The 25,961-nt window shown below is 35.7% G+C and overlaps 1 long non-coding RNA gene across 1 annotated transcript in view; it reads right to left on the minus strand.

Annotated features, from left to right (window-relative positions):
- The window catches only part of LOC141553637 (uncharacterized), a 31,756-nt gene extending 21,434 nt beyond the window's left edge, over nucleotides 1–10,322 (minus strand). The window contains exon 1 of the long non-coding RNA XR_012485562.1: nucleotides 10,183–10,322. This is a non-coding gene — a long non-coding RNA (uncharacterized LOC141553637). The remainder of the gene's footprint in view (nucleotides 1–10,182) is intronic.
- Between the last annotated feature and the right edge of the window lie 15,639 nt (nucleotides 10,323–25,961).

Genomic DNA, 25,961 nt, shown 5'->3' on the forward strand with positions numbered 1-25,961 from the left:
ACGATTTTCTATATTTGGACATACTATTTGAAATTTGTTGGAAAAAGTGATAGAATTTGTGTTAAGAAGAACTGAGTTCAAATAATGTTGCAATAATTTATAAGCTGTGTGATCAAGAGCAAATCATGTAACTTTACTCTGCCTTAGTTTTCTGAGAATCAGATGACATATTAGTGCTATTCAAAATATATAAAGTACAGTATAAACAATAAGGTCCTATACATTAAAGTACTATATAAATGCTAGCAAATGTTATCACTCTTATTAAAAAAAATGATTCTTAGATTACTTTTAGTTCTGAATCTATTCCCTTACTTAGGAAGCTGTTCTTTAAAACAAAGAATAAAACAGAAAGATGAAAAGGAGTTCAGCAAAAACCAATCAACATATCAACCATGACTGAGAGTATATACAATAATCCACACCCATAATTTCCCATTGCTACAAAGGAGGAAGTACATTTTTAATTCTTCTCTGGACCTAAGCTTGAACATTATAATTATACATAGTTCCTTGTTATTGTAGCCATTGTTTATGTTGTTTTCATAGCTTTGCTTTCTTTACTCCTCATCAATTCATAAATGCCTTACTATGCTTCCCTATTTCATATTCATTGTTGCTTACGGCACAGTCATATTACATCACATTTATGTGCTATGATGTCTTTAACCATTTCCCCAATTGATCTCTTTCCTTTATTTATTTTTAAACATTTTGTCTCAAGACAATTTTCATGAACAGAATTGTTGTCTTTACAGGGAGCTGTCTTCACTGGGTGAAGTATAGATCAGTCTAAGTCTTGCAAAATTCTTCCTTCTCTGGGCAAACAAACTAGTCTGGCTGAGATATATGACTCTAAAGAACAAGAATAATATGGAAGAGAGGGAGGCAAATTTCCCCGTAGGGGTTTCATGTCTCAACTTTCCATCTAGCAAAACCCATCCCTATGGATTTGCCTGATGTTGATTCCCAGGAAAACAGTATGATAGAGGAAAGAGCTCTCTAAGTAGAATATAAAAGAAATCATTAGGCACCATGATAAAAATAGATGGTCATGCTACATAAGACCAGTAGTCCAGTCAGAAATAAGGATAGAGATGCATCATTAGCATTGGGTTTTAGGGTCAAGTGTAGGGCTATCTATGGTTGACCATAAAGGTAAAACCCAATCTAAGTCTCCCAGTTTTTGATGAATCCTAGCCTAAATATTCTTATGTATATAAGGAGCTCATGACATTTTCATCTTTTCTGGAAGTTCCTAGGCTTCTTTTCTATACCCCCATCTCTACCACTTGGAAAAAAAATTAAAGTTCAAATTCCACTCACGAATTGATGATTACTTATTTTGTAGATGAAATGAACTCTTTGTACCCAGAAGTAGTTGTGAATGCTCTTAATTGTAGGCTTAGGAAATTATAGGCAGGAGATTGATAATGACTTCAGCCCAATGGAATTGGACAGAGGCCCTCCCTCATTAAGGTGAGACTGATCATTTCAGCCTTAATGGCTGATAAAGGAGTGAAACCGGGGTCAGAGCTTCCCGGTATGTGATTAGTTTAAATGGCCAGGCAGAACCACAACAGCAAATATTTGAAAGGGTTGCATTAGGATGGGAGGGTATAAGGCAAAGAGAAAAGTAGACCCTCTCCTTCCCATCTCCCATTATCCTCACTAGCTCCCAAAGCAAAAGAACAAAGACGGCTAACTCCTGCTTTGGTGATTTATGGTCCTCCAAAGCTAATCTAGAAATTACTTCGGCATTGATTAACACTGACATTTCACGTCAGTAAATCTCAAAAGCAGCCTAAAAATGATGCCTCTACTTGAGAGGCACCTGCCAGAAAGAGCCAAGGCATCCTAGGAAGTGATTTAAACTGTAGTCAGGTCCAGCATCGAGCTGGACTCTCTTTGGCCCCACTAACAATTGTAGCTATTCTTTGCCAGGAACCTAGATTCCCTCCCTCTTCCAGCCTACAGATGGAAAGAGATTTCTCCCTCCTTTCTGGGGCTATGGAAGCATCACTAGGAAAACATGTCAGACTTGAATCAGCACTGGTGGTAAAAGGAACACAGATAGAGGAAATAGATAAATATCAGTTGTTGGGAGGCTTTGTTTTCTCACATGATATATGGTTCCGGAGGAGCAGTTAGAAAACAAATTATTGTGTCTTCACCACAGGCAGATCTTTTAGCTGCACAGACCAGAAAGATGAAATGTTGTAGATTAGCAGTTAGTTCACAATAGGGTTGGGCACAGGAAAAGTGTCCTAAGTTTATCTATTGTTAAGTGATATAATTTATCGTCTTTAAGGGTTAAGGAGCAATTTCAGTCCTTTCCTACTTTTTGAAGCAGAGATTTATAAGATGATCCCCAGATTTAGACACAAAAGTAGTAGCTGCAGAAATTTCCCCAGTCTCAAAATCCGAGAGATACTTGGTATGTGTTGGAAGCCAAGTCATCCAGGGAGCTAATTTGAGGCTTGCCTCTAAAACTATATTTGCTTTCCGAGTGCATGGCCAGCTTTCATTTGGGCTGGGATCAGCTGACAGCTATGCAAGTTGGTAGATAGGAGTAATTGAATATAGATAACCTTGATTGTTGACCTACCCAGAGCCATCACTGGCTGGTCCCCATTGTTTCTGTTTTTTGCTGGTTGATACCAAACTGCTGCTGGATGAATTTATGTATTAAGATTACACTGCCCTGGGAATTGCTTATCATTTGTGGGTGTATCCTGTGAGAAGTTCCTCTTTACTTGATTTAGAGAGCTGGGATTGATTTAGAGAGCCACTAGTGAGGCTTAGTAGTTGGCATTAGCGGTGGAGAGTAGGATTGGATGAGTTTATTAATTAAAAAGGGGAATTGTGCTTTTGCTTTGAAAAAAATCGATTCTGTTGTTGGTAGAACTATTCACCTCACGAGGCTGTTTTATGATATTGTAGCTATATTGAGTGCTTTCCAACAAATATTGAGCCAATCTTAATAGTTATCAGCTTTAGTTAAAAACCAAGAAAGGCTAAATAGCTGCACATTGCTATCACTATAAAGATTCTCTTTTTAAGAAGAAAATTCAGAGAAATTGAGAGGGCATTCTGGGAAATATGTATATTTGAGTAAAGATGGAAAAAGTCTAAAAAACAAAGGTGGTGCTATTTAAATACCAACTATAGTTATATTTAAATCATCATTACTTCATCTGAACAATGAGATAATCATACTGGCAAACACATTGACCAGACCTTAGAGGTGGGGACACATAGAAGAAATGGTTTGCCATTTTTTTTCTACAGTTCATTTTTCAGATAAGGAGACTGAGGTGAATAGGGTTAAGTGATTTGTCTAGGGTCACACAGGTAATAAATGTCTGAGATGGGATTTGAACTCAGGGAGATGAGCCTTCCTGACTCTAGGCCAGTGCTCTGTCTACCGTGGTACATAGCTTCCTGAGACATATAGGACAATAAATACCAACCTCACAAAGTGATTGTGGGAGAAATTATTTTGTGTGTCTTTAAAATATACTGGCTCTGACTATGAGAAAGTATGACTTAGAAAGAGACTCGAGATTATCTATTGAGTCTATTCTTTGCAATGTACTTGTAAGGATTAAGCCATTAGTGTTACTAGTTGAGAGAACTTGGGTAAGTTCCTTAGCCTATCTAATTTTTTTTCATCTATAGAACTGGAGGAAGAGAAGAATAAGCATTTATTGAGTCCTACTGTGTATTAGGTATTATACTAAGCACTTTACAAATATTATTTCATTTGACCCTCACAAAAATCTCAGGGGTTAATACTACTTGGCTCACAGGGTAGTTGGGAAAAAATACTTTACAAGCATAAAGAACAATAAAATTTGAGTTGTTTTTGTTATCATTAGTATTTGTTAGTTTTGCTTCCCAAAGTAGAATGAAGGGGATTTTTGTGACAGATACACTTGAATCCTTTTTTTAGTAGAGTGTTGAAACCAGTTGAACCAGCCCCAGAGAGTTGATTGTTAACATTTCTGGGTAAGCATTTGTATCTTTGAAAATTATCAAATACTACAAATCAGGATTTGATTTACTATTTTGTTGACTTCTAGACTTGAGAAAGTGATGGAAAAAATGTAAACATTGCAGATTAAATCAGAAAGTACGCCAAGTATTTTTGGAGAGCTGATTGTTAAATGTTTACCACCACATCCCTGACTGTATTATCCACAACAGGGAGAACAAGTGCTAGACACATAAAAGGAGAAAAACAAATGGCATCTGAGTTTCTATCCCTCTTCTTCCACTGAATTCCAGTGAGCTGGATTTGAGGTATGAAATAGATGGGACAAAACTAATGTTCATAGGTAGGGGGAGGGAAAAGTTCCACCAATGGGTACTGAGAAGGTAGGACAAATGCCTGCAAAAGAATATTCAGTTGTTGCCTCTGACAGAATAGAGAGAAGTTGGGCTAACAGGAACCAAGGATGATTCCGAGGTTCTGAGCTTTTGAAATGGTGAGAGAGGGAGTCTCCCAGCATTCTTTCACCGCCAAGTGACTGTTAGTGACGGCTCAGTTGAGGGGATCAGCCTTTGATGCTTTCAACATCAGAGCAGCTCTTCATCCCTAGAAGGAAGGTTCAGGTTAGTCAGTCAGGGCAAATAGCTCAAGGGAAATTTCATTTTCCCTTTGTTGGTTATACTTCTTTCATCTGCTGTGAATGCACACACCTCCCTCTATACTCTCAGAGTAAAGGAAACCTTCAGTTTCTCAGCCCCATCATACTGGCTTGGGTACCAAACTGATGGGATGTTGCTATCCCTTTAAAAGCAATGGCCTTGCATGGTGGTACAAAATGGATTTCATTGCATCCCCAATCATTAAAAAAGACAAAATAGAACTTTGAGGTACCCCTCACTGCAGGTAATCTGTGCTGGGGGAAGATAGATGGGTAGGAATGGAGATTTTCCCAATGGCATCTGCACAGTTGCCTTGAGAAGCCTATGCCTGGGGCAGAAGAAAATAGGCAATCAGACAACAATTATTTATAAAAGGCTTACTATATGTCAGTCACTGAACAAAGGACTGAAGATAGAAAGTCAATTTAATGTATTTCTATATCAGTTTGATACCTCTGCTTTTTAGTACTGATTAAATTATTTGTCTATGGTCCCTAAACCACGATGTGCTTTGGAACCCAGTAGATTTTAGGATAATTCTCTATCTAGTATGCTATTGTTTGCTTTAACATAAATAGGCTGCATTTTATTACCAATAATACCTTGCATATGAGAAGTAATATAAAAGAAATCATCAGGAAGATGGGCAGAAAAGAGGTGAATTTCTCATGTCTTGGGAGGAAGGGCTAATAGATGGACCACACAGAAATTGCAGTATTAAGGATGCAGAGGAAAGCTTCCAAAGCATTTGGTGCCCCTCCTCTGGAGGATTTAGAGAAAGACATGAACCAGACTTCCCTAAGATGGGAAAGAGTGATGAGATGTGATCTCTAGCAGTTCTTGGATCGTGCAGGCAAAAGACAACGCCTGGTGTCTAGGAGGCTGGATATATGAATACCATGAGGGTGGTAGATGGAACTACAAAGTGAGCTTGATCTTGGAGGCTGGTGCTGTTTGCCCTCTAGCCTACTTTATACTTCCTGTTGGGTGTGAGTGACCTGTGTCCCCAGGTATGAGCAAGAAGTAATTGCAATTAGATGCTGAGTGACTATAGGTGTGGCTTGATCCCTATTGTGGTACATGTAGGAAAACTCAAATTACAGGGAAGTTTTCACATCTCCTGTAGTTCAATCTGTGAATCATGGCAAAAATGGGGTTCCACTGTCTATCCCATAAGATCTATCCATAGGGTGAAGGTGTGTGGGTATATTTCAGAAGGAACCTGCTACTGCTCTTCAAGACTAAAGGTTGAACAAGTTTAGTCAATTATCTCTAAGACAGTGGTATCAAACTCAAATACAGTAATAATATTGTACACAAATATCTTCAGAGACTACATATTGATTTGGAAAACCACAGATTAGTATTATCTGGGTTTTATTATACTTTTATTTATTTTGTTAAATATTTCTCAGTTACATTTTAATCAGGTTAAGGTTATACTAGGGAATGTTGTAGACTGTATATGACCCATGGGTCATGTATTTGACACCTCCGATTTAAGATTTTGGGGGGCCCTGGTTGTACTAGAAATATGCCTTGAGCAAAGGTAAGATTGTGAAAATGCTGTATACACAGGTATGCAGAGTTCATTTTGGAAACACTGGTCAGATACCTCATTCCCAAGTGACTACGTGATTTTTACCCCTCTCAAGAAAGAATTTCATGAAATCAAAGAAAGCATTACCAAATAAATACTTGTCTAAAAGTTTATTGAAAGGTAGTCTCTGAGATAATAGCAGCTAGCATTTATAAAATGCTTTAAGGTTTATAAAACACTTTACATATATCATCTTGTTTGATCTTTAAAACAATCTCATGAAAGAAGTGCTCTTATTATTCCCATTTGTGGCAGCCTACTTTGATTGACTGTGTCTTTAAAACTGGCCAGATTTGGAATAGTCTGGCTTTTCCTACTGTGCCTTGAGCATGAGGATCACACACAGCTCACCCACAGTAAAGGCCTCTTAAACTGCCTCCCGAGGGAGGGATGCCTTCCTCCCCCACCCCCCTCCACCTCCAACCTCCCTTTTAGGTTCCATAGCTTACAATGTTTTTGTTTCCTTTCTTTTTTTCACTTGTTCTGGGTGACAGCAGATTGGACTAGGAGTTTGAATTGTGGCAGTTTTGGAGCCAGGATCAGTGGGATTCTGAAGTTAAAGTCAGCCTGATGGAGAGGCCTTGAAAAGTCAGGGTGATCTGGGATTAGATATGGAGGAAGGTTAGGGATATACAACTTGGGAACAGACTATACAGGAACCAAACTAAGCTGTTTATCTAAATCCCTTCTGCTTCTCAAATACTGAGATGATGGGGGTGGGGAGGGTTGAAGGAATATGCTTCCTACATATTGTGTAATAAATTTCTATATTAATGATTGTACCTTTTAAAGTAAATATTCCTTTGTAAAAGTTAATCCTACTGAGTGAAAGTCCAGAAGTCCTCCTTCCCATCCCCTCCCCTCACCCCAATTGAGGGAACACCAGCAGTAAGGGCTGTTTGCAGCTATCCCTTACATGTAGCTATGGAAGAGGGGTGGAATGTGACATACCTGGCCTTCAGGAAATAGGGCCAGGGTTCTCAGTGATTTATTTGCATTAATAATCATGGTCACTAACATTTATATTATGCTTTAAGGTTTGCAAAGCTCTTTACATTTGTTATCTCATTAAAGAACCAAACAGATTAAATTTTAAGAATTCTTGCCAGGAATCCTGACTATTTGTTAGTTTCAAGCCTAGTTGGCCATATATTGACAAGCCATCATCAAATTATCAAAAGGTTAATCCCCAGGGCTCAGATGGTGTCATGACAGGCACCTCACTTCCAGCCTCGGCGCCAATATCTTTTGTCATCCTGTGAGTCTGAACCGTTGTTCAGGATTTTCCCACAGTGAGTGAAATGTTTTCATTTCAGTCCCTGGTGAATTCCTTGGATCCAACAGAAATGTTGCTGCTTCCGTGAACCTTCCCTGAACTCCAGTCACCAAACGTGAGTGGCTTTCTCTGTGACCTGGCTACTGCTCTGGGCAGCCCACCACCTACCCCGTGGAGCTAGGAAACAAGACAAAGGAGAACTTCTGATAGAGGGCATCAGTATGTTCTTCCCTTAGCATGAGTGTATAATGGGGAATTAGGAAAACATTTTGTTTCACAGGGATTTTATTTCATGCTCTTTGATGGTTAAGGCAAGGTCTTTCAAAAGGTTTATGTGCCTGGATTTGGGCTCTGGGATCCCATCTCTGGCTCTACTGAGAATCAATTTTCATTGTAAGTGAAGAAATGGGAGGACTGTTCCAAACAGCAGCTGAATCATTCCAAGTCATCTGCAGAGATTTCCTCAGGAGCTACTATTTACCAACACAATTAAATCCAGCTTTCCCCTCCTACTGTACAAACAGCATCTTATCTACTTAACTTCAGTCGATTAAGCCATAAATGTTTGAAAAAGGGTAAGCAGACATTAATAACAAAACTATAAATGAGTCACTGGAGTGAGCTAGGATATTGTGTCAAGTTTTCTGACGGGCAGGGGGAGGAGGGAAAAAAAAAAAAAAGTTCGCACCTTACTGACACTGCAGTAAAACACCACAACATTACAACTTTTCAACCATATCTAAAAGGCCAATTTAAGTTTATTCCCATTCGAGGTTTATGGCCATGGTTCAGCAGGTGTAAACTAGTAATAGCTCTAGTCCAGCCCTGGAAAGCTGCCAGGACCAGATGTGTTCAGTCAAATGACTAATTGAAAACCTTAAACAAAATCAGCAGCTCGGCTATTTTGCCTGCATAATAAAGCAGTGCTGATAAAGGCAGTGGAAAAAAAAAAAAACACCCCTCTCATCATCAATGCCATTAACAATCATGAGTAAAGATGAAAACAACGCATGGTTTATTCTGCAAATGAAGGCATATAACGAGATGGCATCCCAGGAGCCCATTACCCATTTTAATAATACATCAAGGAGCCTGAGCAAACAGTTTGTATGTGAAAGCCAAACACAGCAAAGTATTTACAGTTACCGCATACAGAGACAACTCCCAGTACTACGAATTTAACAAATTTATAAAGGCACATAACATGATAGCTATTAGTGAAATTAAAAGAAAGCCATTATAGACTTGCAGCCTTGCGTTGGCTTGTCAGTCAAATAATGGCACCGCCCCAATATCAACTTTTGAATCCTACAAATTTCCTTTTTTTTTTTCTTCTCCAAGAGAGCTGCCTGACTTAGGCTCAAATTATGTGCATGAATAATAAAATACAATCTAATTAAAAACTGTAGTTAAATATGCAAAAATTAATGATAATGAGATTGGGCAATACCTCAGAGTATAGGCACTTTATGAATTACTCACAAGTGTTAGTTGGCTTTGACCTGAACAGAAGATAATGGAAGTGACTTTGAAAAACCTTAGCCATAGCTTCTCACTTACTTTGTGTTTCCTGCTCCAATGGGGAGCTGCTTCTTACAGTTAATAGGAGGTGAAGGGACGAGAACTTTTTCTGGATTCTCTCAGATCCAGAACAATTTATGCTTGCAGTAGCTTTTGGGGCTGGGGCTTAGTTTTGTTCTAAAAGGTGAGTTGGAGAGGGATCTTCTTCTCAGATAGAAAGGACTCATGCCCACTCTTTTTTCCCTAATTCTTCACAAAGCACTGAGTTTACTCAAAGTCAATCAGAAGGATCTGGCTCTTACCCATCCAAGGGAAAATGGGGAAGGGATTCTTACCACCTATTAAAATCCATTAATTTTAGAAATTCTAGAGAATACGGTGCATTATTTGCTGGAACTCTGTCTTTTTCAAGTTCTAGACTTTGAAGGCAGAGGGAAAGTAAAGTTCTGGAAAATAATCAGTTTTACCCGATTGGTATAAAACCAGCCAAATACCCAAATCAAACCTCAGTCACTAGAACCAGGACTTGTTTCTTCCCCTTGCCTCCCATTATATTCTTCCCTTTGTGTAGTGTGCTATAGAAGAAAGAACGCCAAAACTATGGGACCCCGGTTTACATTGTGACTCTACTATTTGTCATGTATGTGACCTTGGCCAAATTCTGATAAATTGACTGAACCTTAGTTTCCCCATTTGTAAAATGAGTTGTTACCCTAGATGATTTTAAGGTTTTTATGTTTTAAATACTTCTTTATGGTCTTTGAAGTCTTTATGAGGTTGCCTCCTGTATGGTGCTGTGTTTTCCTCATCCTTATTTTAAAGAAAATATTTGACTTCACGTTGAACTTTTGAATGTGTGTTCAGTTTACCTGACAACACATTGTACATTTAGAACAGAGCTCAGAAATTTATACACTCAAGACTTGACATTATTTTGGAGAAGCCTAAATTTATCCATTTTCTAATTTTCACAGTTTCTGAATCCTCAATGCATTCTGCATTTTGGTATTCCTTCCTTGCCTATGGTTCTGCCCTGCACAAAGTTGATGACAAACTGATAGGTATTGGCCTCGAAGAGAGAAAAGTGATCCTGAAACATTACACAATTTCAAAACTGCTCAAAATAATTTACCTTTTGGCTTTTCATCTGTTGAAACAGAATCTGGCATGCTGAAAAGTAAGCGTTTCATCAGAAAGATATTTCTTATTCACGCAGTATCTGTGGAAAATTGTTCTCTCAGCATATTGTTGAGTACAGTGGTGTCATCTTGAAGCTGCTGTGCCCACAATGCCTATTTCATATGAAGTCAATATGCATTTGGGTTAATTAATACATTTCTCATGATCCTATAGTCTTAGCAGATTCTTCTGCAATTCTTGGTAGCAATAATTCTATTCTAAGCAAATTCTAAGTAATTCCTTCCATGTCCAAATAACCAATGAAAAGACCATAGTCTTTTGATTACCCAGCTTGTATGTTGTATATGTGTTTGTTCATGTATGTATAAGAGAGAAACAGAGGAGAGAAACAAACAGAGATAGAGTAGGATAAAAATGGGGAGGAAGGAATGGTTACATTGACAATGTTTTGTTCTTGAAGAGTTTGTATTATAAGTATCTTCACTAACTTTTCCCTCAGCTTTGCTCTACTTAGATAACTATTATCCAAGGCTAACCATGGAATAGTATCCATTAGAATGTCCAGTCTTTGATGTGCTAAAGGTTGGACAATAGTAGTACAATTAAAATTCGGGACACACTACTGTCTACTGGGTATGTGTATAAACAGCTAGTGATCTTGCACATAGCATGTTGTTTTTATTGACTGTTAAAATATTTGTCCCTACAGACTGAAGATGAAGTCAGTTTTCTTTTGGCTGTGGCAATAGAGATTTCAGAACACAGAATATTGTTTTACTTCTTTTGATGGATCTGTAATGTCATAGATGCGGATATTCCCTACAGCAATGTAGATCTGCAGATCACAACCCATCCACACTTGCCCAGCCTGCATGACTCCGTGCATACTTTCCCATTAATACACTACAAAATACTGGAGGTTTCTCATTTTCTTAATATTTTATTGATAATAATGGACTTTGTGAATCCTTAATATGCCTTAATATCATACATGCCTGGTTTTTTTGGGGGGAGGGGGGAGAAGAGTAAATATTTCTTTAAATGACATCTTGTAAATTGGCTATTGGACATAATTCCTCATTTGTAACGTGTTACAGTGAGCTCATAAATACCATACTTCTTTCCACTGCCCTTTGGGTAAGTTTCAATTTTAATTCTTTGGAATCTATCATATTCCATGACTCAAAACAATATAATGTCCCCAGAAACAATTAATCAACCTGCATTTAATAAGAGCCTACCATAGGCCAGGCACTGTTTTAGGTACTGGTCATACAAATTCAATGAGCAAAACAATTCTTACTCCAAATGAATTTTCAGTTTTAAGAATATTGCTTTTTATCTGCATTCAAACTGTTTTTAAAAGACACTTTCCAATATTTGCTTAAATCATCATCTTTATATCACCTTCAATCAATGTGAATAATCTGTTAGGTTTTCCACTAGAGAGAGACTAGAGATCATGCTACCTAAAGTTAATGCCTTTTTATTTTTCTCTAAAACACACTGGGATAACCTGTAAGTTATTCCTACTTACCTGTCTCATCAAGTCAATATGACCTTCTATTTATTCATTTAGAGAAGAGTTAGTGCCCCCAAAGCACACAAAACCCACAGTCACCTGTTGTCACCATGGAAACACCATTGTTTGCTTACAATCTTCTTCATTTCTTGAGAGAGACCTCTGACCACCAGATGCAGAACTGAACTTAATGTTGTTGGTTTACCAGGGAGCACAACTACTGAATTTTAAGAAAGTCCCAATATTTGTTCATAAGGACTAAAGAAAATCATTTTGATGGAGAAAACTTGTTCCTTTTAAGTGTCTGAAAGATCAGGGAAATGGCATGTTTTGCATGTCTATCTCCTAAGTGATTTCTAGGAGCTTTGCTGATAGCTATTGGAAATATTAAATATATGTAAAGTGCTTTACAAACCTTAGATGACTATATTAATGTCAGCTATTATTATTTTAAAAGCTATGGATGGTGTTAATGATTTAATTTTTAGAAGACTGGAGATAATTTTAGTGATCCATATCATTGATTAAATTGAATCATTTTTTCCTACATATTTCTAGAAACTTGAAGATTTCCTTAAGGATATGTTTGCATGATACTCAAACAACCAAATGTCATATGGGAAATTCTGGTATCTAATCAGTTGCTTTATTAAAAAAAAAAATTTATTGTGGATCTAGTTGTGTGTACGAAAGTTAAATATGACATGGTCTCTGTCTCCAAGGAACTTATAGCTTAGTAGTCACATAATGCCAAAAATGACTTGGTTTGATATTTTCATGGAAATGACTGCATGGACTTGGTTTGTTATTATGTAAATATAACTCAAATCAGATGCTTAAGGGTATTTAGTTTCTGGCCATTTTGTCTTGTAAAAAATGAATTACATTTATGTTAACAAAAAGATACCTTTGGGTTTTTAAGGACTTTTAAATATCTTTTCTTTGTTTCTTTCTTAAAAAAAAAAAAAAAAAAAGATGAAAGAATCTTTGCTTAATTGACCAGCATCTGCCACTGTTCTCTGGCAGCCCCCATGAGGGATGTTAGAAGGTGAAGTGTGGGCTGTCAACTCATTTCATTCTAGTTACCAGCCGCCATTTAAGTTTCCTTTCCCAGAATCACATGGGAGTAAGTCTGGCAGCTGAAACCTAGGGAAGGGGGAGAGAAGGTCCCAGCCAATGCTTTAAAAGGAGGATACAACAGAGTTAGTTCTCAAGTCTCTGGTTTGATGGTGGCCTGTATTGCTTTAGTTCTAAGGAGTTCTATGAAACTGAGTGGTCCAGGGGTTGAAGGGATCTCAAGAGACCAGTCAGCAATTCATACCAGTGATTCTTGCTACATAAATGTTCAGCTCATTTAATGAGGGATACTCAGCTAGTTTCAGCAGAAATATCTATGTTATTGTTAAACAGGATATTTTAGTAATGTACTTACTTTACCAGATCCTTCTAAAATGGCAAGGGATATCTATTTCTTAAAGATCAGTATCTCTGTTTTTTGAGGATTAATTACTCATGTTTTTAGTCTAAATAGGGAAAACACAAAAGGAATTGGTGAACAACTTAAAAGTCAAAGTTCCTGTTAGCTGCCTTATTGTATCTACCCAAGGATTCAAATTCCATCCAAGATGTTACAAAACTTTAGGAATAAGCAACTAACTATATACTTATTTACACTTGACCCTCTAAAAATAACTATAGAGTTTTTCTATTCTAGAATTGGAAGATACTTTAGAACTTATCTAATATTCAACCCTTTGATTTTATAGATAACAAAATAGAGGATTAGAGAGGTAAAGTGATTTACTCAAGATCATAAAACTAATCAGTGGCAGAACTGGGACTAGAGTTTATGTTTTCTGATTCTCAATAGAGTGATGCATATTTTTATTCATCCATCTTCCAACCAAATGATTATTTCCATAATTAAAAATATTAATGTCCCAAGATGCAACCTAACATAAAAATACATGTCTTAAATACTAGTGTTCTTTCAGAGATGGCATATGGCTATGAATCATGGACACCACAACCTCTGAGAAGTTGAAATTATGGTTAACCAAAAAGGTGATGGAGAGATACATAGCTGGCATAAGTAGGCTCTAACTTATTAATATAGATGACATACATGTAAGAAGTGATGGAACAGATACCATTCAGGAAATGTATGATGGGAAAAGGAGGTGGTTGTCAGTAATGATGTACGTTTTGTATGAATGTTTGCAAATACTCATGGAATGTTGAAAGACCATAAATAAGATCTTTAGTACATTGGGTTGATCTCTAAGGAAGACTTAAGGACATGGACAACAATCCATGTAATATGAGGTGTGGATGAGAACACATGCATCTTTGGAGAGAGTACCCACATTGATTAAATGAGGAATCCTATGAAGTATTGATGCATTCTTTATGAAATGCTATATTGAGGCCACAAAATGCTTCTCCACTACTTATCAGCATCTCTTTGGCCTTTTCTTTCCACTCATGTCCCTCATCCTTACGTTAATATTCACATCTGGATATGGACTTCTCTGCATCTACTGGGCTCCATTCTAAGAAGATGCAGTGCATTATTTTTCTCTTCTAGTAGATGCAGAGAAGTCCATATATGGGGGAATCAAGTATAGGTGATTTTTTTTCTAAGAGGTTTACTCTGTTGCCTTACTGTTGAGTAGAAGTGACTCTGGGTGCTATAACACAAGTAAAATATAAACTCTAGAGAATCCTTAAGTAATCTCTGTGTGGCCTGCCCTCAAGGTAATTTGCTTTGGCTTTTATCTCCAATTCAGCATTTTTGGAGGTTTTGAATGGGTTAAACTTTCTTTTACTTAGAGAAATTGCCTATCATGGATTTAATTTTTCCTAGTCTGTTAATTGTATATGATTATGTTTATTTTTTCACTGAATTTTTTTGCATTAACATCCTCATTTATGACTTAAATTTATTTGTACCTTTTTCTTTCATGAATTTTTGTTTCTTTTGAAATATTCTGAGGTATTCTTTATTCCACAACTTCAATGAAATGGAATTGGTCCCTAGGATTCTGTATTTTTTAGTTACAATATAGTGATTCAGCTATGTTGCAATATTTCCTAGTGGTACTTTGGCTTCTCACTATGGCTTTGATTGTTTGTTCTTTCAAGTTTTGGTTTCTTCTAATGGTTTATATGTTTATGTGCTGACTTCTTGTTAAAGATTTTCCTTAAAATATTGTTTTAGTATTTTGGTCATTTTCTTTTATTCCCATCTCTCTTTACTGATGCCATAATTCACTCAATCACAGGTTTGTCAGTTTCTTCATCTTGGTTAGAAAATGGGATTCCCCTGCTTTGGTGCCTTACCCATGCAACTCAAGTTTCCCCTTATGTCCAAGGCTGTAGAAGACTGCAGATAGTGGGTTCCTTCTGGGCCATCTATCAATCTATCTATCGTTTTATCTATCTTTTAATATTCTTTGGTTTCAATGCAAATGTGACAATTTGGAAATATGCAATTAAAGTGATTAAAACATATACCTCTTTTAACCCAGAGATTCTATTGCTAGACATATGCTCAAAGAAGGTCATTGACAAAAAGATAAGTTTTCTATATACACCAAAATATTTATAGTGGCACTTTTTGTGGTAGCAAAGCGTTAGAAACAAAGTAGATGCCCATTGATTGATTGATTAGTAAATGCCCAAACAAATGTAATAAAATGTTAATAATTATTATTACAGAAAGTAATTGGATATTAATAAATGAGCATGATGAATATAAAAAAATATGAAAAGTCTTAAATTAACTGATACAAAATGAAGATAGTAGAGTCAGGAAAACAATGTACATAGTGACTACAATAATGTAATTAGAAAAAAAATCATTATTTTACTCCATATGACAATTGAAAATGAATATTGGAAAATTATAAAGAATAAAGTTGTCCCAAAGAAGAGGTATGAGAAGATACCTCCCCCAGCACCTTTGCAGAAATGGGGGATCCCTATGCAGTTTGCAGATATGATCATATTTTTTCCTATGTAAATGACATTTTTTGTTGATTTTTTTCTTCTCTTCTTTTTTCTTTCTTTTACAAAAGATTCTGGGAAATGGGGGAAAGAAAGCAAAGATGGCAAATTAGGGGCAGGCACCCAACTGAATTCTCCTAACATTTCCTTCTAATTAACTTTAAAATAATGCCTCAAATCAAATTTTTAAGCAGAAGAGCCAACAAAAAAGTTAGGGTGAGACTTTTTTCAGGCCTAAGAAAGCTTAAGAGAGCAGCAGGATAAATCTTTGATAATATAGAGGCCTGTTAGAGCCCACAAATTTGGAAACAGTAGTTATAGAAGCAGCAGCTTCATTATCTCTTATCCCAGTGTGATAAAAGGTTTGGACAACTGGTAAGAGATAATAACAACTCTTTGCTCGCACCGTATATAACTGGTGCTGACTGGTAACTTTATTGTCCAAACATAGGTCTGGGTTGCAATTCTAGGGTGAAGAACTCTTGGTCATCTGGTGAAAAGGGAGCAGGGGACTTGGTCATGGTTCCAAAGCAAAAAGGAGAGTTAGTATTTCTGGCTGGGGCCCTTCCTGGGTAAAGACCAGAATTCAGACCTGGAGAGATGACCACACCTCTCCCAGGATTACATCACCTTGAAAACACCAAAAACACCCAGAACTGGCTTTCAAAACAGCAACATCAAAAAGCCTGAAGCTTGGGACAGTGTCTCTCCAGTGTGAGGTTATAAGAGTTGAACTTTAACATAAAGTTTAAAGTCAAGAAATGGACTGGAAAAATGAGCAAAAAAACTCAAACAAGCAAACAAAAATTTGTGTCATTTAGAAAAAGTATGGTGGAAGGGAAAAATGAAGATATAAAACTCAGAAGAAGACACCAATGTATATAAACAGCTACAAATAAATTCTTAAATAAAAAGGCTAATTGAAAACAAACCCAATCAGAATTCCTGGAAGAATTAAAAACACAGCTCAAGGATAGTAGAGGAAAAATTGGGGGAAAATGAAAGTGGTAAAAAAAATTATGAAAAAAGAAATAACAACTTGGTCTAAGACACACAAAAATTCTGAAGAAAATAACACTTAAAAAAACAAATAGAATTGCTAAATGGTAAAAGAAGCACAAAAATCCATTGAAGAGAACTCTTTAAAAAGTAGAAGTGATTGGAGGCAGCTAATTAGTTCAGTGGATAGAATACCAGCCCTGAAGTCAAGAGGATCTGACCTGGCTGTGTGACCCTGGGCAAGTTACTTAACTCCAATTGCCAGGGCAGGGGGGGTGTGGGGGTGTGTGTGGGGGGTAGGCATAGAAGTAGTCAAATGAAAAAGGAAGTAGAAAAAAATTGACTGAAGAAAAGAACTTAAAAAGCAGAACTGACAAATGGAAAAAAAAGGTGCTAAATCTCACTGAAGAAAATATTTTCTAAAATAAATCAGAATTGGAAAAATGGAAACTAATGAAATTTATGAAATTTCAAGTAACAATAAAACCAAGTTGAAAGACTGAAAAAAAAGAAATAGTAAAATATCTGATAGTACCTTAATAGAACATCATGTTCCAGGAAGCAAAGGAGATAGAATTGCAACCAAGAATAACCTACTCAGCAAAACTGAATGTAATCATCCAGGGGAAGAAAAGAGGATATTTAATGAAATGAGGACTTTGAAGCAGTCCTGATGATAAGAGCATAACTGGACTGAAAGTATAACATTCAAGCCAAAGAAGAACTAGAGAACATTATGGAATAAAAATGAATAATTGTAGGGAATGGCTAAAAGAAGTTATGTCATATAATTATGATGCAATATTATTGTGCTATGGGAAATGATGAAGTGGGTAGTTTCAGAAAAATATGTCAAGATCTATATGAACTGATACAAAGTGAAGTGAGAACAACCAGAAAATTATTGGGCATAGTAACAACAATGTTATAATGATGATCAACTGTGAAAGACTTGGCTACACTGATCCAATGATATAAAGATCCAAGACAGTTTCAAAGGACTCATGATGAAAAAATGTTTTCCTTCTCCAGAGAGAGAATGGATGAACTCTTGAGTACAAATTGAAATATAATTTTTTAAAATTTTTCTTGCTTTTAAAAAATATGGCTAATAAGGAAATGTTCTGCATGATTTCACATGTATGACTGTTATATTGCTTGCCTCCTCCATGAGTGAAGAAGTGGGTGGAAGGAAGGGAGAGAATTTGGAACTTAAAATTTGAAAGGAAAAGAATGCTAATAAATAATAAAATGGGTTTTTAAAAATTCTTTGTTGTAGAGGATGGATTTCTGAGAAGAAAGAGGAAAAGGAATTTGAGACTATTTAAATGATGTAAAAAAATGTTATCAATAAAAACATTTTTTAAAACTTTTATGGCAGAGCATGTGGAAAATTATAAGCAGAATCACCTCATAAAACAGTGAGAAGCAATACAAAAAACAAGTTTGCAGAATCTGTGACAGGAGAATCAGTTAAGCCAAATTATCCTGAGAGCATTTAAAGAACTAGAAGGAGGACAAGAAACAAATGAATAATGGAAAAGATCTGTCAAGATTTTTATGACAGATTTGTTCATCTCCAAAGACAATTGAACCAACACCACATTTAGAAATAGCATTAAAAAGAACAAGAATGGGAAGCATAGCTGTTTTAGACCAAAGATGGAGGTCTGGACTAGGGGTGACAAAATGTTCTAAGCATTGATAAACTGATTCTCAAGGTATTTGAATGAAAGGGATAATAAAAAAGCATTAAACCTGTGATATCTTCAGTATATGGAAGACTGGTCATACCTTTTTTCAAACTTAGAATCTTAGCTTTTTTAAAGCATTGAGAGATTATAAGACTTGCTCAGGTTCACATAGGCAATATATATTAGAGACAGGATTTTAATTCCAGCTTCTTGGCTTTTAGGTCAGTTCTTTATCTTCTCTACTTTTTTTTTTTTCTTTTCCTAAAAGAAAGAAAGGTGCTAAATGTTTGGAAAGCATCATTATCCTTATTATAATAAAATATGTATAATTATAATGAGGGTAATTATTATAGATGTGTGGTTATTGTGGTTGATGTTGTTAAGGTAGAGATAAGTGATAGTTATTATAGAGGCAGTGAGGTGTAAAGTAGTCAGAGATCTGGTTCTGGAATCAGGAAGACCTAAGTTAAAATCTCATCTCAGACACTCCCTAGCTGTGTGACTCTAAGAAAGTCACTTAACTTCTGTTTGCCTTAGTTTCCTTATCTATAAAATGGGAATAATAATAACACTTATCTTAAAGGGTTGTTTTGAGGATGAAATGAGATAATATTTGTAAATACTTTGTAAATCTTAAAACTTCATATGAATATTAGTTATAATTATTCTTATTATTGAAAAAAGCAATAAAAAATATAGCAATCATTACTGATCCCTACTTTCCAATTTTTATAAAATCTTCATGCTACTATCAGTAGCATCTTTGATGAAGACAGGAGGGAGAACAGTCAGGCTTTTATAAGAAATATTATGGCAGACTATGACTGAAAGTAAAGAGAATTAGAGATATTATTGTGCTTTGTGATAACAGGCACTTGTAAGATCAATGATCTAAAATCCTATAATGGAAGTTAGCCTAGGAAAATTAAACAACAACTCTTTGGAATAGTTTTAAAGATACATGGAGAAACAATTCTTATGAGAAAACAAGGTATTGTCTAAATAGACCAAGATCCATAACAGTGAAAAAAAGAATCAGTCTAATTCTATCTCTATCTCTCAACAGCTATATCTATACCAATGGCTATATGTCTATCTTTATCTCACTCAATAGCTATACCTAAATTTTGCTATCTCTCATTATCTATACCTACGTTAAATCGATTTCCACATATCTGTAACACTCAATTATCTATACCTTTCCATATGTGTGTATATATTCACACATTTGTGTACATGTATTTATATATACACACATTTGTGTATATTATGTATATGTACATTTATGATAGAATCAAGAGTAAGTTAGGGAGGGAGAAAACATAGTATGGTTTTTTAGGAAGTGTCAGAAGAGCTCAAAAGAAGACAAGGATGCTGAGAAATCCTAAAGACAATTAGAAAGGATTTTTGGTGACTTTTTGGGTTGGATATGTGTGTATGTATGTGCACATATGCATGTACACATGGATATGCACATGTGTTAGTTACATTGGGGAAAATAAGAATTTTAATTAAGGGATAGGACTCTTGTTTGAGAGTGGTACAATAATGATATTAGAAGATAGAAAATTTTAACTCTTATTTGGCTTCTGTTTTCACTGCCTAGAATAAGAATCATTGAACTGGGGAAAAAATGGAACAAAAATGACTGAAAAGAATTTGAAACTTAAGATAACTAGAGAGAGAAGAATAAAGCACCTAAATGTCTTTGATGATTTCAATTTATTATGAAAAATTTAACTGTATCTAGGATAACTATTACAGATTGTAAGCTTTTTGAGTGCAGGGTCTCTTTTGTTTTTATCTGTTATTGCCAAGCAAAATGATTGACACATATTAGCTGCTTGATAAATGCTTATTATAGATTTTTTGAGCTAAGTCAATGATCTTTGAAATACTATGAAGAGTAGGAGGAATAGAAATAGTGATAGATGTCGATATATAGATATATATAGGACTGGAAAAGGAAAACATTCCCATTTTTAAATGAATGTAGAGAATGTAAGGAAAAGAATATAGTCTTCAAACTTTGGAAAAATAAGATGGATTCTGATTCCTCACAAAATTCCAAGGTCTATTATTACCTTGGATGAGGGATGGTCAATGAACATCTAGAAATGAACATCATGATCGGCATGACTTCATCAAGAACAGCCCAGGTCAGTATAAAGTCACGTCTTTTATTGTCAGACAAGAGTGATGGACTTGTTATTAGATGGTTGATCAAGAGAATAAAGTAGATGTAGTTTATCTAGATTTTAGCAAAGTTTCAACAAAGTCTCAAGGTATTTTTGAAGACAAGTTGGAAAGATATGGCCAGAAGACTAGGTGGCTTCAGAACTATTTGAATGGTCAATAATTTGATATCAGCATAACATGTGCTCACCTCTGTGCTAACATGTTTATCAATTATCTGGTTAAAATCACAGATGGCATATTTAAATTTGTAGATTACACCAAACTATGAGGAATAGCTGGAATCAGGGTACAAAAATATTTTAAAATCCACAATGTTGGGCTAAATCTAATAAGAAGCAATTTAATGGAGATAAATGTAAAGTCTTACATTTGAATTCAAAAAATTTAATCTCACAAGTAGGAGATAGGGGAGATGTGGTTATGCAGCAGTTTGTCTGAAAAAAAAAATCTGAGGTTTGAGGTTTACTGGAGCGCAACATGAGTCAATAATATGATGGGGCAGCCAAAAACGCTAATATGATTTTGGGTCACACTCAAATAGGCCAAGTAACTAGGAAGCAATAGTCCTTTTGTGTCCTGCTCTGGCTAGATGATATATATGGAGTGTTATTTTCAATTCTGTGCAACACATTTTAAGTAGGTCATTGAAAAGCTGGGGACCATCCAATGTAGAGTGATTGGAATGGTCAAGAATCTTGTGATCATGCCACATGCATATGAGAATCAATTAATAGAGCTAGAGATGTTTATCCTACAGTAGATGTAGGGTAGCAAGGTTTTCCTAATGGATAGAATGCCAGGTCTGGAGTCAGAAAGAATCGTTTTTCTTAATTCAGATCTAGCCTCAAGCACTTACTAGCTATGTGATCCTGGTCAATCACTTAACCTTGTTAGCCTCAGTTTCCTCATGTATAAAATGAACTGGAGAAGGAAATGGCAAACCATTCTAGTATCTTTGCCAAGAAAACTTCAAATGGAGTCACAAAAGGTTGGACACTACTGAACAACAATAATAAATAATAAAAATGGGAAGGCTTGGAATGATAGCTGTTTTCAAAAATATGAAGAGCTATGCTATGGAAGAGGGATTGTATTTACTCTACTTAATCCCAGAAAGACCCAGGAATGTTAGGTTGAAGTTGAAATGATGTTGGATTTAAGTTTGATATAAGGAGAAAGTTCCTAATCACTTGAGCTATACAAAAGGGAAATGGATTGCTTTTAGAAATAAATAATGAGTTCCAGACAATGTTCAGATGAAGAAATATCTGTAGTCACATGAAAAGATGTTCCAAATCACTATTGATCAGAGAAATGCAAATTAAGACAACTCTGAGATACCATTACACACCTGTCAGAATGGCTCAGATGACAGGAAAAGGTAATGATGAATGTTGAAGGGGATGTGGGAAAATTGGGACACTGATACATTGTTGGTACAACTGTTAACAGATCCAACCATTCTGGAGAGTAATTTGGAACTATGCTCAAAAAGTTATCAAACTGTGGATACCCTTTGATCCAGCAGTGTCTACTGGGATTATATCCCAACGAGATCTTAAAGAACAGAAATGGACCCACATGTGTAAAAATGTTTGTGGCAGCCCTCTTTGTAGTGGCAAGGAACTGAAAACTGAGTGGATGCCCATCAATTGGAGAATGGCTGAATAAATTACGGTTTATGAATGCTATGGAATATTATTTTTCTGTAAGAAACGACCAGCAGGATAATTTCCGAGAGGCTTAGCTCTAGAGATCTACATAAACTGATGCTAAGTGAAATGAGCAGAACCAGGAGATCATTATACACGGCAACAAGAAGACTGTACAATGATCAATTCTGATGGATGCAGCTCTCTTCAACAATGAGATGATTCAAACTAGTTCCACTTGTTTAATGACGAAGAGAGTCATCTACACCCAGAGAGAGGACTGTGGGAACTGAATGTGGAACACAACATAATGGTCTTTCTATTATTTGCTTGCATTATGTTTTCTTTCCTAGTTTTTCTTTTTCTTTCTTCTTGATCTGATTTTTCATGTGCAGCAAGATAACTGTATAAATATGTATGCATATATTGGATCTAACATGTATTTCAATATATTTAACATGTATTGGACTACCTGCCAGCTAGGGGAGAGGGTGGGGGAAGGAGGGGAAAATTTGGAACAAAAGGTTATGCAAGGGTCAGTGTTGGAAAAATTACCCATGCATATGCTTTGTAAAAGAAATGGTGAGTTACCCTCACTACCTAAAAGCCTTCATGTACAGAGTGACTGACATTTTGGCATATTTGATAAGGGAGGATTTTTTTTTTAATGAATGATTGGACAATATCACCATTTAGTTTCCTCCCAACTTAGAGGTTTTGTATTTCTAAGGAAGATAGATGTAGAAGCTGTTGCTGGAAAGTCTCCATCTCAGTGAATCAGGAAGCAAGACAATTTTCTGTAAATTGGGAATAGAGAGTTGGGCTTCAGTTGGAGATGAAAGGGAAAAAGAAAGTACCATAGAACAATCAATGTGGCAAATGTACTAGGGATGAGGATAGATTATAAGTGTTGTATAATAGTAATGAGTTTATGTAACAAGTTTATAGCAGGTGAAATCAACTTTGTTTTATAATCTATTATGAGGTTGTAATCTTAGATAAGGAGTGGAGAAAATAAATAATGAAATAAAATAACAAAATAATGAATTTTAAAAAACAAACATGTATTGAGGGCTTACTATATATTGAACACTATATAAAAATATAAAAGTAATTAGAGACACTTCCCCTTAAGGAGCTTACATTCTTTTTTTCCCTTTAATTTTTAAAGATTATTTATTTATTTTTAACATTCTTTTCTTTTTAAATTTTGAGTTCTAAATTCTCTTTCTCTTCTACCCCTCCTTTATCCACTAAAGAGGTAAACAATATGCTATTAATTATAAATGTGAATTAATGTAAAATATATTTCCAGATTAGCCTCATTCAAAAAAAAAAAACACCCCAAGAAAATAATGTAAAATTTTTTTTACAGAGATCCCTTCTACGTCATGACTTTCCACATCACAATTTCAATATTTTAAGGTTTGGCATAAGAAATTAAATGGGAATTCTGGGGAGTTTTGCAAAAGCTGCAAATGATGTGTGAAGCTCAGCAGACAACTTAGAAAATTTTAAAAACTTAGAAATTCATAAAATATACTTATGATTTTGCATAATATCCATATATTTCATTTTTAAAATACCATAATAACTTAGAACATCTTCTCTGGTATGAAGGAAGGGCCAATTTTTTTATTTGAATTTTATAGATCATGGGTGCAATTATGCCCCTAACCTCTAAAATTTGGAAGGGATAATTATTTCAATTTTTCACTCAGAGTTCATCAGTTCTCTTTCTGGAGATGAGGTCTCTGGAATGGTCTTGGGTCATTGTATTGATCAAAATAGCCAAATCTTTCCCAGTTGATTATTATTACAACATTGTTACTATATATACAATGATTTCCTGGTTCTCACTTCACTTTGTATCAGTTCTTATAGATCTTGCCATATTTTTCTGAAACCAACCAATTCACTACTCCATCAATAATTCATTAGTGTACCTATTTTCCCCTCATCTCCTCTAGCATTTGTCATTTCCAATAGGTGTGAGGTAGTACCTCAAAGTTGTTTTAATTTGCAGTTCTTTAATAATGACTAGAGCATTTTTATCTTACTGTAAATTGTTTTGATTTCTTCTTCTGAAAACAGCCTGTTTATATCCATTGACCATGTATTAATTGATAAGTGACTCTTATTTTTAAAAGCTTGACTGAATTTTATTTTCAGTTCATATTCTGCTTCCATTTTGGGGTGAATTCATTCCATTAATAGTCACAGTTATGGTTATGTAAATATATTTTCCTCCTTCCTCTTTCCCTCACCTGTTCTTTCTCCTCCACTCCTTTTCCTTGTCCCTCTTCAAAAATGTTTTGTTTATGTCCACTGTTTCTACCAATCCCAGCTTCCCCTTCTCTCATCCCTCCCTCTCTTACTTCCCTGTAGGGTAAGAAAGATTGTTATATGCAATTGAGTGTGCATGTTATTCCTTCTTTAATTCAATTCCAATGAGAGTAATTCAAGTATTGCCTGCCACTTTCTCCCATCTTCCTCTCCACTTTATAAACTCTTTAAGATGATTTACCCCATTCTGTCTCATCCTTTCCCCTTCTAGCAGTGCATCCCTCCTTCTCACTCTTTAATTTTATTTTTTATATCATCCCATCATATTCAAATTGCCCCCATGCCCTCTATCTATGTTTACTCATTTTAATTACCTTAACAGTAATAAAATTTTTAAGTTATAAGCATAATCTTCCCATATAGGAATGTAAATAGTTTAATCTTATTGAATCCCTCATAATTTCTCTTTCCTATTTACTTTTTAATGCTTTTCTTGAGCCTTATATCTTACAGTCAAATTTTCTATTCAACTCTGTTTTTTTAATCAGGAATGTTTGAAAGTCCTTTATTTCATTAAATATCCATGTTTTCCCCTGAAGGATTATACTCAGTTTTGCTGGATAGGTTATTCTTTGTTGCAATGTGAACTTCTTTGCTTGCTAAAATGTTGTCTTCCAAACCCTTTGATCCTTTAATGTAGAGGCTGCTAAATCTTGTGTGGTCATGACTAGCTTCCTAATGTTTGAATTGTTTCTGTCTTCTTGAAATGTTTTCTCCTTGACCCGAAAGCTCTGGAATTTGTCTATATTATTCCTGGGAGATTTCATTTGGATATGTCTTTCAGGAGGCAATTGGTGGTTTCTTTCAATTTCTATTTTTCCTTCTATTCTAGTATAGTATTTTCCTTGATAATTTTTTGAAATATGATGTCTAGACTTCTGGGGGTAGAGCTAAGATGGCAGAGATGACACACTTTTCTTTCTGACCTCTACAATCCTCACCCTAAATCCAGCCTCTGAATTAGCTCTGGATCAGCAGAACCCACAAATATTGGGAGTGCACAAATTATCAGCAGAAGACAATTTTGAAGATCACCAGAAAAGGTCTGTTTCAATTGGAAAGGGGAGGGAGGCAGCCAGCACAAGCAGCTGAACACAAATACCAGGGTGGACAAGGCAGAATCCTGGGTGTTGCAGTCTCCTCCACGTAGTGGAAAATCTATGAGGAGGAAACAGACCAGAGAAGGTTTGTTTCAATCTGTAACAGGAGGGAGGCAATGAACCACAAATATCTGAGTACAAATGCCAGCACAGACAGCACAGATCCAGGGATGGTGCAGATTTCACAGGGTGGTATTGACTCTGTGTGGCAGAGAATCTACAGGGAGGAATCTGTAGGGATCTACAGCAGT

Source organism: Sminthopsis crassicaudata, chromosome 2 (genome assembly GCF_048593235.1).
Source record: "Sminthopsis crassicaudata isolate SCR6 chromosome 2, ASM4859323v1, whole genome shotgun sequence".
NCBI lineage: Eukaryota > Metazoa > Chordata > Mammalia > Dasyuromorphia > Dasyuridae > Sminthopsis > Sminthopsis crassicaudata.